The 15,619-nt window shown below is 39.7% G+C and overlaps 1 long non-coding RNA gene across 1 annotated transcript in view; it reads left to right on the top strand.

Annotated features, from left to right (window-relative positions):
• Positions 1-13,308, top strand: part of LOC120399096 — a 62,062-nt gene extending 48,754 nt beyond the window's left edge. Inside the window, exon 2 of the long non-coding RNA XR_005594958.1 lies at positions 12,935-13,308. This is a non-coding gene — a long non-coding RNA (uncharacterized LOC120399096). The remainder of the gene's footprint in view (positions 1-12,934) is intronic.
• The last annotated feature ends 2,311 nt before the right edge of the window (positions 13,309-15,619 follow it).

The following is a 15,619-nucleotide window of genomic DNA, read 5'->3' as shown; positions in this document are numbered from 1 at the left end:
ACGAAGTGGGTATTCACCCACGAAAGCTCATGCTCCAAAACATCTGTTAGTCTATAAGGTGCCACAGGATTCTTTGCTGCTTTTACAGATCCAGACTAACACGGCTACCCCTCTGATAGTTGAATACTGTTTTAGTAAAGATCCAGATTTAAATACAACAACCTGTGTGATCCCTCAAAAATTCTTGGATAATATAAACTTTGTGTCCTGGAAGGGAGCATAAAGGTTCAGAGAGGATGCTGCTTGCATCAGAAGGCAGACTGCAGACATTCCACAAGTCTAAGGGTTTAGGGGTGTTTTAAGCACTTTGTATTCTTTTTCAGATTAAGTAATTATATAACTTTGAGCTAATGTTATCAGTCATAAGGCCAGTATTATTACAGCTAGAATGTGGATTTTCTTTAAATTGTCCATTTCAATAGAACTAATCACGGACTACTCAATGACAATAAGGTGGCAGAATCTAAACTGAAATGATATAACAAGTGAGATGGCTTATTTTTATCATTTACAAATTAGGGCCTTATTTTCAAAAATATGCATACAGTTATATGCCTAACTTGTATACAGCATTGCATGGGCAAATTACTTATTTACATGAGCATTTATCTAAACTTCCCAACTTCCTATCAGTTTGGACATAGAAAACCAGTATCTCACTTGTGAATTCACTCATAGCAACTGTACATGTCCATTTTAGAAAATCAGCCCCTGGGATTATTTATTAGCCACAAGTTTTACTTTACAAAGACTTTTAAAAAACACAGCCTGGACCATTGTACTGTCCTCTACATTCCTATCATTCCCATGGCAACTGAGGCTTGGGGAGAGAACTAGACGTATTAAGAAAGGCTTCACGTGTTATGCTAGCTGCCTCAGAAAACAAAAACTGAAAAATCAGATGTGCAGATATTTTTGTTAAATGTTGAAATTTTGTTAAATAAACACTGAACTTCAAGTATAGTGAAGCATCTGAACTGTTTATTTAAAATTCTGCATCCATTATATGAAAGTTATGGAGCTTTTAGCTCAAACCTATAAAACTCATGGAAAGTAAGGGCCACTGCTTAATCTACACAAAACAAAAATTAAAAAATGAAATATTACATGCCCAAAATGTTCAAAGTAACTGATTTGACTATGCCACTTGTGGATACCATCCCATTCCAAATTCTGCTCAGAGCCAACCAAAGCACTATTACCATAATCATTCATTTGGATTTAATACAAATGAGGAAGTGGGTCATCATATGTCTCTAAATCAAGATTACATCAAAACACCATGAATTCTGTTAGTTGCTTACTTTGAGGTATATAATTCTACCCCATTCAGGGCTGCCCACAGGATTCAGGGGGCCTGGGATCTTCGGCGGCGGGGGGCCCCCCACTGCCAAATTGCCGCCGAAAACCTGGAACTTTGGTGGTGGGTCCCGGGGCGGAAGGACCCCCCACCGCTGAATTGCTGCCGAAGACCCATAGTGGCAGAAGCTCCAGGGGCCCGGGCCCCGCAAGAGTTTTCTGGGGCCCCTGGAGTGAGTGAAGGACCCTGCTCCAGGGGCCCCAAAAAACTCCAGGGGCCTGGGGCAAATTGCCCCACTTACCCCTCCTCCCCCCCCGGGCGGCCCTGACCCCATTTGTTTGCCAACATAGGAGTATCACAGACACTTGCAGGTGATCTAAACAGGTGACATGAAGCTTAATGGGGAACTCTTTCAGAACTCCAAAAGTTTCATTTTGGACAAAGTTTGAGTAAAAATATGGCTTGGTTCTATTTTGATTGGATTTGACGAATATCACACATGCATATCACTCTTATCCAATAAGTGCAGCTAATCTGTCAGCAAAAAAGGTCTGCTGTTAATTACAGTTGCAGCTGCTGAAAAGTTAAGAGGTCTCATGGGATCCAGAACAAGTTTGTTTCTTTATTTGTTTATTTTTAAATGAAATATCACAGCTGCTCTGGATTTCCAGTTGAAATGAACTGGACACACTTACGACTGGAGAAGAGACATTTTATTTTGACATTTGTAAAACCCCAATATTTTCTAGTAGTCAGTACTTTAGCCTTGGTTAGGACTTGTTTTTCTACCCAGAGTAAATCTGTATGGGTCCATAATTATACTTAGTTTGTTTATGGCATCTGTTTTTGTGAAAATACAAAGCTATTACATTGGTTCCTTTTTGTTGTTCATTATGACTCTTGCAAGAACCAGAATATCTTTTTTTCATGTTATCATTCTAGCAAACCAAACTGCACTAATGTGGTATCCATCACAGTCCTAAATAAATCTGTGCCATAATTAGAAGGGTCATGACATGCTGTAGACCTTGCTTCAGTAAAAAGCAAACTCTTAAGAACAAGAGAACTCTTTAGCAATTTAATTACTGGCACTGAATCTGCTGACTATTTTACATTACTTGAAAATCTCCAGATTCTTCAACCGAAAAACATTCATGTCAAGTTGTCTGCAGTAATCTCCTACCTTGCTGCAATTATGTAATTGTCTTCTGAATACTTGCCAAGCAGTGTTTGAAACTGGTTATTGATCCATGCACAGGGACTTTTTATAGTGGAATAGCCCACATGCTGTTAAGCTTGTTTCTTTCTGAATTTGTGAACTACTCATAGACCTTAAAGGTCAGAAGGGACCATCATAAGTTTCTTGTTCAGTGTCTCTCAACCTTTTGGACATCAGGAACCAGCTTGCTGCCTTCCTAAACCGTATCAGGGAGATCTCAGGGATCAGCATTGGTGCATGGAACAATTGTTGAGAAACACTGATCCTAGTTTGACCTCCAGCACCTTGCAGGCCACAGAAGCTCACTCATACACTATTGGTAAGCCAAATTTACCCAAATTTGAAATGGAGCACATCCCACTATGCCACCACTGAAAGAAACTAATTGGATGACAACGGTTGTGGCTTTCTTTGATTTCATGCTTAGCAGGTCTACATACAAAGGTTAAAATCATCTGGATCTGCTCTACATAGTTACCCACACCAGTGAAGCTGTGCCATCGCAATGATGTGAGAATTTCACTAAAACCTCAGTGGAGAGAGAGCCCAATGGTAAAGCTAGACCAATAACCTGACTCTGAGAATGAATAGGGCCAGATGTTTCAGAGGAAGGTGCAGGAGATCCCACAAAGGACAACTGAGGAATAACCTGCTCTAAGGGGAAGTTAGTTCCTAACCTCCATCAGTGGTTTCTTACAGCCTGAGGTGTGAAGATTTGTATCCTTTATTTAAGAACTCCTCTCTAATGTAACTCTGGATGTTTTCATTGACCACAAAAATACCAACCTTCTAAAAATCATATTGAACTCTTGGACTGAATGATATCTTGTAGCAATTAGTAAATTAGGTCCATCTTAGGTATTTATATGGCCCTCATCACCATGGTATCTGAACGCCTAACCATTATTAAAGTATTTATCCTCACAACACTGCTGCGAGTTAGGGAAGGGCTATCGCCCCTATTTTGCAGACAGGGAAGTGAGAAACTAAAGGGCTAGACCCAGACAGGGATTTAGGCACCTAACTGCCATTTTAGGTAGCTATGTCCAACATTTAGATTTTTCACAACCCCTGCTCAGCTGCCTACTTAATACTTCTAGCACCAAACTACTGCAGGTGTACCTGCACAGAGCTGCCTAAATCCTGACACCAACAAGCAGTTCAGTGCCTAAGCCCTAGCAGGATTCACAAACTAGGCATTTACATAGCTCACCTGCAAAGCCCAATCCTGTAGGCAGTCTTCAATTAAGCCCTGCACAAAGTCTCTTATACACAATAGTTCAGCAGTTAGAACACTCCCTGGAATGTGAAGGACACAGGTTCAAATCCCCACTCTGTCTGATTCAGAGCAGGAAGTTCAACCTGGGTGTCTCACCTCGTAGGTGAGTGCGCTAACCCTTGGGCTAGATGGAATGCTGGGATGGGTGTCTCTCCTAGTAAGTCTATGCCACTTCTTATGAAATAATTAAATATTCATTGCACTGGAGAGAAAAAAGCATGACTTTATAGCCTGGTGATTAGGGTACTCCCTGGGAAATGGGAGACCCAGGTGCAATGACTATAAGTGGAACCACTTCAAGAGGAGGGACTGAGAGAGGGTGACCGTAGAATACTCTATAACCCAGTGGTTAGGACACTTACCTGCAGTTCAGGTGTTCGTTCTGAATCAGGCAGAGTGAAGATTTGAACTCAGGTCTCCCTCCTCCCCTGAGCTATTGGGTATGAGAGAGGTAGTGTCTCCTTCTTGTTGTTGTTTTGGCGTTTTGTTTGTTTGTTTGTGAATCTAAGCCAGGTCAGTCCTGTCATCAAGGGAGGGTTCATGGTTGTGAATCCCAAGAAGAGATAGGCATCTCCCTCCAGCCCAGGGTTAGGTGCCTAATTTTCTTTGAGGGGCAGATCTTAGGTCACACTCCTCTCATTGGCATTTTCTACAGACAATCTTAGGTGGCTCCCTGCTCAGTGTGTTAGCTTCTGTGAATCCCTGTTTTAGGCACCTAACTCTCCCCAGGCATTGTATAAGGAGCCTGGGGGCCTAACTTGCAGTGTAGGATTCCACTGTCAGGCAGGGCCCCCAAAATTAGGTACTGCAATGCTGAGCCTAAGTCTCCCGTGTGAATCTAGTCCTAAGTGACTTGGTGAAGGTCACTAGTAGTTGCTAGTAGACCAGGTGCCAGCTCATGCCCAAGTCCCATAGGCCTCATTGAACACTGACAAATGCATAGCTGGAAACTAGTCTGGCTTACTATGTGTTAGTATTGTTAAATAGGTATTAGATTTCTAAAAAGGTCTTAAGTGTTTAGACTTTATGAAATTCTTGTGACTTGCTGCATGCATTAATCTCACTAATGATATCTATATCCCATATTTATAAGGTAATATTTGAGTGATTGCTCTATAACTATAAAAGTGTTTGCTCTAAAACTGTAAACCCCCAGTCAGGAGAGAAGCATTACCAAGCGTGAAATACTAGTTGACCACAAGAAGTGTTATCTTCTCTCCAACAAAAGAAGTCTCATAGATGCCTGACAAGCCATTGTGGAACATCGGGGGACAAAAGACTATATTGATTGCTTCTCTGACACCCATGAAGAGGAGATGTGCAAGCAGACTTGTTCCATCAGCTTGAACTCTGGAGAAAGGAAATAAACATCCGTGACAAGAAGGAACTATCTCTGTATGCTTCTTGAACTATGAGGGGTGAAGATTTATAAGCATAAGCAAGGGATCCCGAGCTATTTGGCCTAGATTAACTCTAAAGGACCTGTACAGCTCGCATATTACAGCAGCTTCTATTACCTTTTGGAAGCTAAGACTGTAACTCGTGTGTGTGTGTATGTTTGCCTGCTTTAACCTTGTAAATGATTTTTGTTTCTTTTTCTTAGTCAATAAAGCTTTAGTTAATTTATTTTAGGATTGCTACAAGCATTGTCTTTAATGTGGGACCTAAGGGGCAATTGACCTGGGGTAAATGACTCCTCCTTTGCGACTGGGAGCAACGTGAATATTGTTGTGATTTTTGGTCTAAGATGCCATCTGTCACAGAGACAAGTAGGGAAGATCATCCAAAATGCCCCACGGGACTGTCTGTGACTCCATGGTAGGGCTGTTATAGTGTGTGAGGAGTTCACATTTGATACTTGGTTAGTGAAATCTAAGTGTAGAACTCACAACCAGTTTGAGGTTTGTGACCTGCTTCTTCACAGTCTGCCCTGAGGTTGGTACTCATGCTCACGAGCCAGTCCAGACAGCTTGACAGTGACACAGGATGTGAGTGACAGAGCAAGAATTTTAATCCCAGTCTCCAAAGTTCCAGTCAATAACATTAAGGCCATATCAGTCCTACATTTTTTACCTTTTAGTTTGACTGAATGCCTGTTTGTTCTCATACTATGAACTTCCTTTCTATCATTCTTTGCTTCATATAACTATTACTCCCTTCATCTCCTCTCCAAACTAAATGTTCCTGGTATTTTCAACCTCTCCTCAGTACAGAGGTATCTCCATGCTTATAACCATTTACATTTCCTTTCTTTAGATGCCCTTTGTTTATTTATGTATTGATTTATTTTGAGATGGGGTGAGGAGAACGGAGCAAAATATTACAAGTGAGACTATTACAGACTATTGATTCATAAAATAACAGGATAAAATTTTCAGCATTATTCTCTATCATACTTTTTGCATTCATGACTTAGCCAAGTACTATACACTACAGTGCCTTACAGTTCAACAGTCATAAAACAAACAGTTTTATCTTATAGACAACCTAGTGTACCCATTTCATAGACAGATCTGGCCCTTGTATCCACTATATGACAATGGGGAGTGCAAAATGGGAAAATTACATAATTACATAATTACTTTCTAAGAGGAGGTAAAATGGATATTTGAGTTGGAAGGATGATTCAGGAACCAAGACAGGTGACCTTTTAACTGTTAGATTACCTGTGTCACATCTCAACAGCATGTTTAATGGCACATGCAGCCAAGGGAATGCACCATAAACAATATATCGAGCTGCATTGAACTAACATATGGTAGGGAATTCACCAGGTGAGCAGGGATTTTTCCAACAAATAAGGAAGCATAGGAGAGGGTAATGTCAATAAAAAAGGAGAGAAGCCACAATATATTAATGCTCATAACAATATTTATGTACAAATATTTATACTTCTTAGTGAAAATTTTATTACTCCATATATCTTGCCTCTGGTTCTTTTCATCTCTCCACTTCTCATGCAGTTTTTGAAAAAGCAGAATATTTCAGCTGGGAATTTCAAAGAAGCATGAGGGAGTTAGGTACTCAGATCACACTGGAATTCCTGAAGTCCTTTCTGAGGCATTATTCCCATTAGCTGCTGATTAAGAATGTCAGAACTGGACCCCTTTAAGATGTGTGGATCAATTGTTTGTTTTTTCACTTCCTTCATTTCTCTCCATCTCTCTAACTCATTCACCAGTCTAACTCCATAACAACAATTCAATATGCATGAATTTGACCTCCCAATATCTTTGTCATACTTAGGAGGAAACTGAAGCCCAAAAGGATTGCATAATTTGCCCAACATCAAACAGAAAGTACATGCATAACCATAAATAGAAACCAGCTCTCCTGATTTTCAAGACTTGTGCACTAACCTCAACAACATTCTTCCTCTCAAGTAGCTCCTAAATTCTTTAACTTCATTCATAGACTTGAAACCAGTCTTGATTTATGGAAGTGTTTACAGAGACCTAGAAAACAGAGAAAGAAAATCATCTGAATAGTGGAGGATTGTTGACAGGTCAGACTTGTGAATAACCCAATTTAAACAGAAACTAAAAGATTAAACAGAGCAAGAACAAACATATCCCACACATGTCTCTGGGGACACCAGGTAGGAGAGAGTGAAACTTTCAGCAAAATTTCTAGAGAATAATTGCATTTCTATCCAGTCAAGGTATCTTTTATTTGGTGTGCTCTTTGCAGCCACTTTGAAATTATTCTAGCAATTGGTGTTGCTTTCTTTTGTCCTGACTTTCTGTCTTATTTAACTTTTCATGAAATGTTAACCATGTTAATGTCTCAAGTGGGAACAAAAGGAAAACAGTAGTATCATAGCACAATGTTAAATGCTCTTGTCTGAAGAGCCCTTATGTATAGTTTCCACTGAACTTACTATGCTCTACAAATGTTGTTTCCTTTTCTTGGCTATCCACAACAGTCCTTACAGCAGGTGTAACACTTACTTGAAGGGGCATGTAATGTATCTTTCTTTTCTACATCATCATTAGAATAAGTATGGGTAAGTTGATTTTGTACCTGGCCAGTAAATGTTATAGTAACTTTACAAGAGTGATTCTACAACAAATTGTGGAGTTCATTTTGTGTTTCACTGACACTGAGTCAACCAAACTCAGAACTCAGGTGTTCATAGTCATTCTGGAAATGTCTTTAGTCATCCTTAACCCCTGATGCTGGCCTTCAGTTAAATTGCCCTTGCAAACTTTTCTTTGCATCGCATGTTTTGTCCCCACATTTTCTTTGAGCTGAAATAGCACTGACTGCTAGCCTAGCGTACACATAACAAACAGAGATACAGCTCTATGTTTTGTCTCATTCCTTTTGTGGATTCCTTGCCATGGCATATCTGAAATTCTCATCACACCTACATGGAGTCCTGTATTGCTCCAACAAGTGATGTGCATGTTTCATGTCATGTTATAATATCCGACTGATATACAAAATATTTCAGGTTATTTCTTCCAAGTTGTGTTGGCTAAAGTACAAAATACAACTAGTAATTTTTAGTACTGTTGGTAATCACTAATCTGATTAGGGAAGGCCGTATTTATCTAAGATTTGAAATTTACATGCATATTTCAAAAAGAGTTATTAGATCTAAGCTTCATACTAATAGGTAAAAAGATTGTAAACATAGCAATGGAGGAAATAGTAACACAATGATCATTCATTTTGTTCTTGTGCCAGTATATTGATAGCAAACAAAGCCTAAGGTTTGAGTTTGAGCCATGAAAATGGATTGATGTATTATTCCACCGTATGTATCAGCTTATTTTTGTTTCTTTTATAAACAACATAGAGCAAAATTGAAGTGAACCAATAGTAGGAATTTAGAATTGCCAAACCATTACTCCAGATTGTGGTTAAACCTGTATAAGTGGACAAGGTGAAGGAAACATGATGCATGGGGCTTTTCTGTGCTTGGGCCTCAGAAATAATTGCAGTCCCTATACTCATGGAGTACTAGCATTTGGAGGACCCATTTTTCTCCCACTTACACTAGTTGCACACTAGTTTAACTCCACTGGCTTTAGTTGTGTTCCTCCAGCTTTACACTGGTACAAGTGTCAAAATGAGATCCTGAAAGTCTAGCTCTGATGGTCTTGCTAGACTCACCAAAGCAGCCGTGGTGGTCCTGGATATATTCTTGGAGGAACTGTTCTTTCTGAGATTCAGTGTATGTGGAAACTCTGGCTGGAGCAGAGTGCTTCTATTCCTACACCTTTCTTAACTGAGATAATCGGCACCATAATTGTTAGTGAACAGTTGGATTTTTAGAAATATTCTTCCTTACGGCAAAGGGAATATGCACTGCTTGCTTTGGAAAGGTAACCTAACTCGTTCAGTGGCAGATAATAGAAATATGACAATTTACACCAGCTGACAGACTGCCCCTAACATTCTGATCCAATGTTCACTAAAGTCCATGGGTTTCTTTCCATTGACTTTAGTATGAACTCGGGTCCATCTCTAATTGCTCAGAAATATGGGCTATATGTTTGTTAAGCAACTACAGCAACCACAACATTCTCACAAAAAGGAGTGTTTAGTTGAGAGAAAGTTCTTATTCCATTCTATTTGATTCCTCCATAACCCTGGAAGAGCAATTAGAGTATTGTGGAGAAAAGAGAGCCTGAATTCTGAAATAAAAACTAATTTTGAAAAGCAAAGGAAGAAAATTATCTGTCTTAAGGAAAATAAGGTTGGCTGACAACTGTAGTTCCAAAACTCAACAGCAATTAAAAACGACAAGAAAAGCCACTGGAAACTGTTAAGCATTCTAAATAACAGTTTTTATAAGTAGTCTATGGGGGAACATCTATTGTCAGTAGTATAGTAGCTGATGAACTTCAAATTACCCTCCAGATAGTCAGTGCATTAAACAGACCGTTTATCAGGAGCTAATCTTGCTTTTGAAAGAACAGATCTGGAACTTACATTTATAATGTTTCTAAATGCTGAGCGACTGTAGATGTATCATTGGTTAAACTGTCAGAGTTGTATTTATCACTGCTGAATAATTTTATGCTAATCCTTGCTATTAGGGAATGGCAGACGTGATTTATTTTAACTCTTTCCTTCTAAAAACATAATGAAAAATTATCTCTTTACTGTAACCAGATTTTTGAATTACAAAGTAAGTAAAGACATTGCTGAACAATATCATCTCTCCCAGTTAAATGAAACTCCAAAGCTTAATTAATTTTGTTTGTTTGAATTTTATACAAGAAGCAAAGTACTGTATTGGGCAAAATATAAATGCAAATACATTGAAAGCTGATAGAGAAAGTTTTCCTGTTGTCCAACCCTGAAGCCCTTACTTGGGTATAGTAAGCAATTATGCATGTGTTAAACTCTAAGCACACAAGTAGTGTCACTGAAGTCCAATGACTTCAGAGGCATACTCATGTGTTTAAAGTTAAGCATATGTTTACATTTTTATAGGTTAGGGCCCCCATCCTTGCCCAGGTAGAATTTATATTAATATCATTGCAAAATAATTATTCCTGTAGTATTAAAGAGACAATTTCTTATATCATGGTATTTGTTGATACACAGGCAGTAGCAGTTATTTTAAGTTATTAAGCAGGTATTTGTAAGCCTGTGCTAATTCTTTCCTCAGTTCTGATGAGTCTCCCTGGAAAGGGAGAGAAATAGAGAAGAAAAAACCAGAAAAACCTGCAGGGAGTTTTCATGAGAATAAGAATCTCTTTAGAGTTGATTAAAACAAGAATCAAACCCTGCCTCTACCCCCATCCTCAATTCACCCTCTCTACTCAATCTCCACCTACAAAATCAAAATCCTTGCTGAAGCTTTGAAAGCAGTAAGACTTTCACTGGTCTCCTATTGAGCACCTATGACAACCTGGAAGCAATTAGAACACAGCTGGCCACCCTTCCAAAGACTTCCGGCTGTTCAGAATAATCTTTTTATCCTTGCTGGTTTATGACTGAGTGAGAAGATGTACTCCCATACTTGAAGCCCCATGGAAATAATGTATTATTCTCCTGCATGATAAAAGTAATATCCTGCTAACACCACAGTACATTATACCACCTGTTAATCAAAGATGGGAAAACTGAATAGCAGTTTAGCCAAATAGCAACAGTATTGGCAATATTTGACTCATTAACGTTAATTTAGCCATCACTTATTCTGCTGCTCACTCCTGGTCTCCAAATTGAATGAGAGAGAGAAGGAACTTTTTCACAACCACCACAAGGAGCTCCCCCAGAAACTTTTCACATGGCATGCATAACTGAATGGTATCTTACCTCCTAGGTGGGTTCCCTAACCACTGCATATTCTCTCTTTCACACTGTTCACTATGGATAAATTCTTAAATAATAATTGGGCCAAAGAGAGAGAGTGTGTAAGAATGACCCTGTAGTCTAGTGGTTAGGGCATCTGCCTGGGTCCAGGTCCCCTATTCCAATTGCTCTTTTTCATTATTTATCCACAATGAAACGGGTTCAAGAAGAGAGACTGAGGGAGCCTCACATCAGACTATCCCATAGCTCAGTGGTTGGAGCACTCTCTGAGAGGACAGAGATCCCTGTGTAAATCATTTCTCCATCTCTGGCAGAGGGGGGGAATTGAACCTGGGTCTCCCACATCACAGGCAAGTGCTCTAATCCCTGGGCTAAAAGTTAGAAAGTAGACATTACCTACTTCAACTGGATTTTAAAGGGGACCCAGTCTGGTACGCAGCCTCTGAGCATGTCTACTGAATCAGACCTTGCACACGAATTAGCTAGCCAAATGCATATATTTCCCTAGTTTGTGAATCGCTCTGGGGCTTAGGCATGAGATGGGTGCTCAGATGTCTATAGAGGGAGGCAGCAGTGTGTGTGCCTAGAGGCAGAAAGATAGACTCTAAGAGAACTTTTCTCTGAAAACATAGACACTGAGTGAGTTTAGGCCCTACAAGGGTTAGGCAGTAGTGTTGTGTATCATAGTGAAGCTAAAATTGGAATTTAGACATCTGAAACAGGGACTTTGGTGCCTAACTCCTTTTGTGCATCCAGGCCCCGGTGGTTCCCAAATGGAAAAAGAGTAATGACAATAGAAGAATTCTTCCTCCCTTTTCCTTCTGTAATGGTAGCTTGCAAGGTAGAAAATAATCACAATATTATGCATAAGCCTGTGCAAAGAGTTTATTGCGGAAAATCTAAATCAACTAAATGCATAACCCATTTCTTTGTGGTTACTGCTGCAAGGTACCTTTTTGTTGTTAATGAGTGTCATGTTATGAATCTGAGCTCCATGAAAGTCCTGTCTTTTATATTCTCAAACCTGTCCATAATTTTGGGGTTCCATTGGAACGCAACTATCAGTGGAGGTCATGAGTGTGGCAGGTGAGGCAATCTCTCTTAGCTAGGGCTAAGCCCACAGGGGGCTTTGAAAAGTATTTTGGAGGCCCTGAACTGGACTCTGTAGTTACGTGGGAATCAATGCAGTGTGGAACCTGGGATAATATGATCATAGTGACCTGCATTGCTGAGCAGACAGGCAGAGTGCCACATTGCATTGCTAGAAACTAATACTACTGTCTGGGCTATTTGGGAGAGTGTCATGGACTACAGAACAATCACCATTACAACTCCTATTTGGATGCTCATTACATGAAACTGCAAAGGTTATACCTCAGTCAAAAGATACTGCACTTTGTAACACTGATCATTCCGATGAAGATAAAATGGAACAGTCCATTAATCAACAACATTCAATATTGCTAGATCATAGTGACATTGGGGATACCCTACTAATCTGTCAGAGGGGAAAAAATGTCATTTATGACACCGGTCAACCCTCACCCTTATGTAGTGACCCATGTCGAAAGCACTTTTGTGAACTAGAGAGTTTGACGACAGCTACACAGTCTGTGTGACCAGCATCTTTTAAATAAAGATTCTCCTTTATGTTTGCTATACCAGAGTCATGACTTTTCTCTATTATGATGGACCCAACAGTATCTGTTTCTTTAAGCTAGACTTTCCCCAACAACTACTTTTATTTGGGTGAAAATAATCTACAAAGCACGCTCTCATGGTATTACAAGAGGAGAGATAGGAGAGTAAAGTCCAAAAAACTGATTGTTTGCTTTATTTAAATTTGTTCTTCACGCAGGTGCCAAGTGATGGCCAGATTGAAGATTGATGGATGGATGAGATGAAAGAAGGAATTAAAAAACCCCCACCATAATTTGAGTCACAGATGGAAAGAAAACAAAACAAAATGAAAGGAGGAAACAGCAAAGAAAGAAGGATAAATATTGGAAAACAATATCATGAGTGAACAGAAAGTCAAAAATAGATTTAGGATGAAAAAGTAAATACATATTGTAAATCTCCACAGAGAAGGTGGCAATATATAAAATAAATACTTTTGCCCAGAGCAGACTGGAATAAAAATGAAAGTAACTGAAACTGTCATTTTCCATTTAGTGAAAATAGATTAAAGAAATAATATGCATTTATAAAAAGCTTTTTGGTTTAAGGGTATCAAAGTAATTTTTTTTTCAAACATATATCCTCACAACATATGTATCAGGTAAATATTAGCCCTTTTAAAGATGGAGAAACTGATGTACCGAAAAAAGGGCTACGGCAAAAATATTTTATATTAAATATGGTTTTCAGTGCCTAACTTTAGACACCTGAGTTTGAAAATGTCTGTTTCAGTGACATTCCCAGTATCACACAGCAAGTCTCAAGGGGAGAGCTAGCATTAGAACTCAGGTGTCCTAGGTTCTATTCTCTATGGTTTTATTTTAAGTGAATAAATTATTTGTGCTACGTTTCATTTCTTTATTTTCTGCACAATTTCATAGATTGATATATACCTCGCGTCTTGTAAACATTTTCATACTGCTTCAGTCTTTAAATTTAAAGTTATTATTGACTGTTGATACTGTTATACGAAGTTCTAAGGTTCTTGTGATTTTAATACCTGGATGTACATTATGAAATGAACTTCAGGGTTCACTGCTCAGCCCTTTTAGGATGAACATGACTCAAGACTACAGATCATACATGGGACAGTAGGGGACCCCCCCCCCCAGGTCAGTGTGGAATATAGAACGCTGTGTAACCTACAGCATCTTGTATTGAGAAATGACACATAGGGGACGGATGATCAGGAAATGGAAGCAACAAGAGGGAAGAGGATGTTAGCAGCAGCCTGAGAACTGGCTGGAGAAGGGAGGTTAGTCCAGATCATCTTCAGCAGGTAAAGAATGGGAGAAGTAGGGCTAATAAAAGCTGTCTGTAAGGGCTAGCATAAGCAATCATAAATGGGCCTATGCAAGGCTGAAGAGAAGATGCAGGATGCAGCTGTATGGCCATTTAATATGCCTGAGGGAGATGTGAGAGAGTGTCTTAAAGGAGTTGTGAGCACTGTAAAGATATGTTTACAGAGGATTATAATTTAGAGATGCTCCCTCATAAGGGACAGTATTATGAACATAAGAATTTGGAGATGTGCCCTGGAGGCAGGGGTTGGGAACATTGTTTGTTTAATTAAAGTTGTATTCCTTTCTCATTAACTGGTTTGTTATTTAATGAATCCCAAGATCACTACACTGACCTTTTCTTGAAAAAAGTTAATGACTGGGCCTGTTTACTGCATTTCCATTCAGGGGCACTGGAACACTTTATATAGTGGGGGTGCTGAAAGCCAGCTAACGAAAGTGTAAACCATGCATGTTCAAAAGCAATGTGAAAAAGCACAGTTCCCGCTCACACCACCGGGTGCACCACACCTCTGGGATTCTCAAGAATTGCAAAATAATGCTAGTTTTGTTCTGACAGCAGCAGCAAACTTTTCACTGTGAAACTTGCGGGTACTGCAGCATCCCTAGTTCCCACACCTATGTTTGCAATGCCCCCACCTATGCCAAAGATCAGGTCCAGTTTATATCACACTGTAGGAGAGGATCCATTGACCCCCCGCCCCCCACCCGCACACACTAGAAGAATCCCATATTTTTATGAAGGCCATAACATCATGAGCCAGCAGGCTAGAAACATCATTTGCATAAACATTGAAATCCCCCAAGAAGATGGATCTGTGGGATCCCAGTACCAAGAGCAGCAGTAGTGCAATTACCTCTGAAAGGAAGGTGTTAAGTTTGCAAGGTGGCTTCTATTCCACCAAAAGCCTACATTTGTTTCAACACGAGACATGGACACACTTGTATGAGTCAATTCTCATAATAGGACCATTCACACGATGGAGGTTGGTTGAGTAGAGAGCTCAGTTGCACCTTCTCTCTAGCCACCTGTGGGTTCCTGCTTCTCTAGGTTATTCACTGCCAACACAAAGCCATATGCATAATCCTGCCTGGTCCAGGTTAGGTTTTTCATCTAAAATCAAAGAAGCAGGGATGGTGGTTTTATTGATGGCCTTTCCTTAGTCAGCATGAGTCAGAGTTTCAGTCCATTGTTCCTCATTACCCTGTTTATCCAAGAGGAGGATTTTAGGAGCAGGCATAGGTATGAGCAGCAAAGGTATGTCATGGAATCTCCACTTTGCAGCTTGATCTCTTGTGATTCAGTCATAAACAAAACTGAGGAATTCCTAATACCCCCTCCCCAACCCTGAGGTGTGTAATACCCCATGTCTGTCAGATCACCAGTGTGCATGACAGTAACGTTTCATCTTCTTGGTGAGTTCACCAACTTGGCCCCCTCTGGGTCCTGACTACTTTAGAACTCTAAGCCATAAAATGAGGAACATCTGATCCAGTGAATCATTATGTAGTAAAGCAGTCATCACAGAGCAAACTGAGTTACCCTGAGTATTATGAGATGA

Source organism: Mauremys reevesii, linkage group 2 (assembly GCF_016161935.1).
Source record: "Mauremys reevesii isolate NIE-2019 linkage group 2, ASM1616193v1, whole genome shotgun sequence".
Classification (NCBI taxonomy): Eukaryota; Metazoa; Chordata; order Testudines; family Geoemydidae; genus Mauremys; species Mauremys reevesii.
This window is presented reverse-complemented; position numbering and strand designations above follow the sequence as displayed.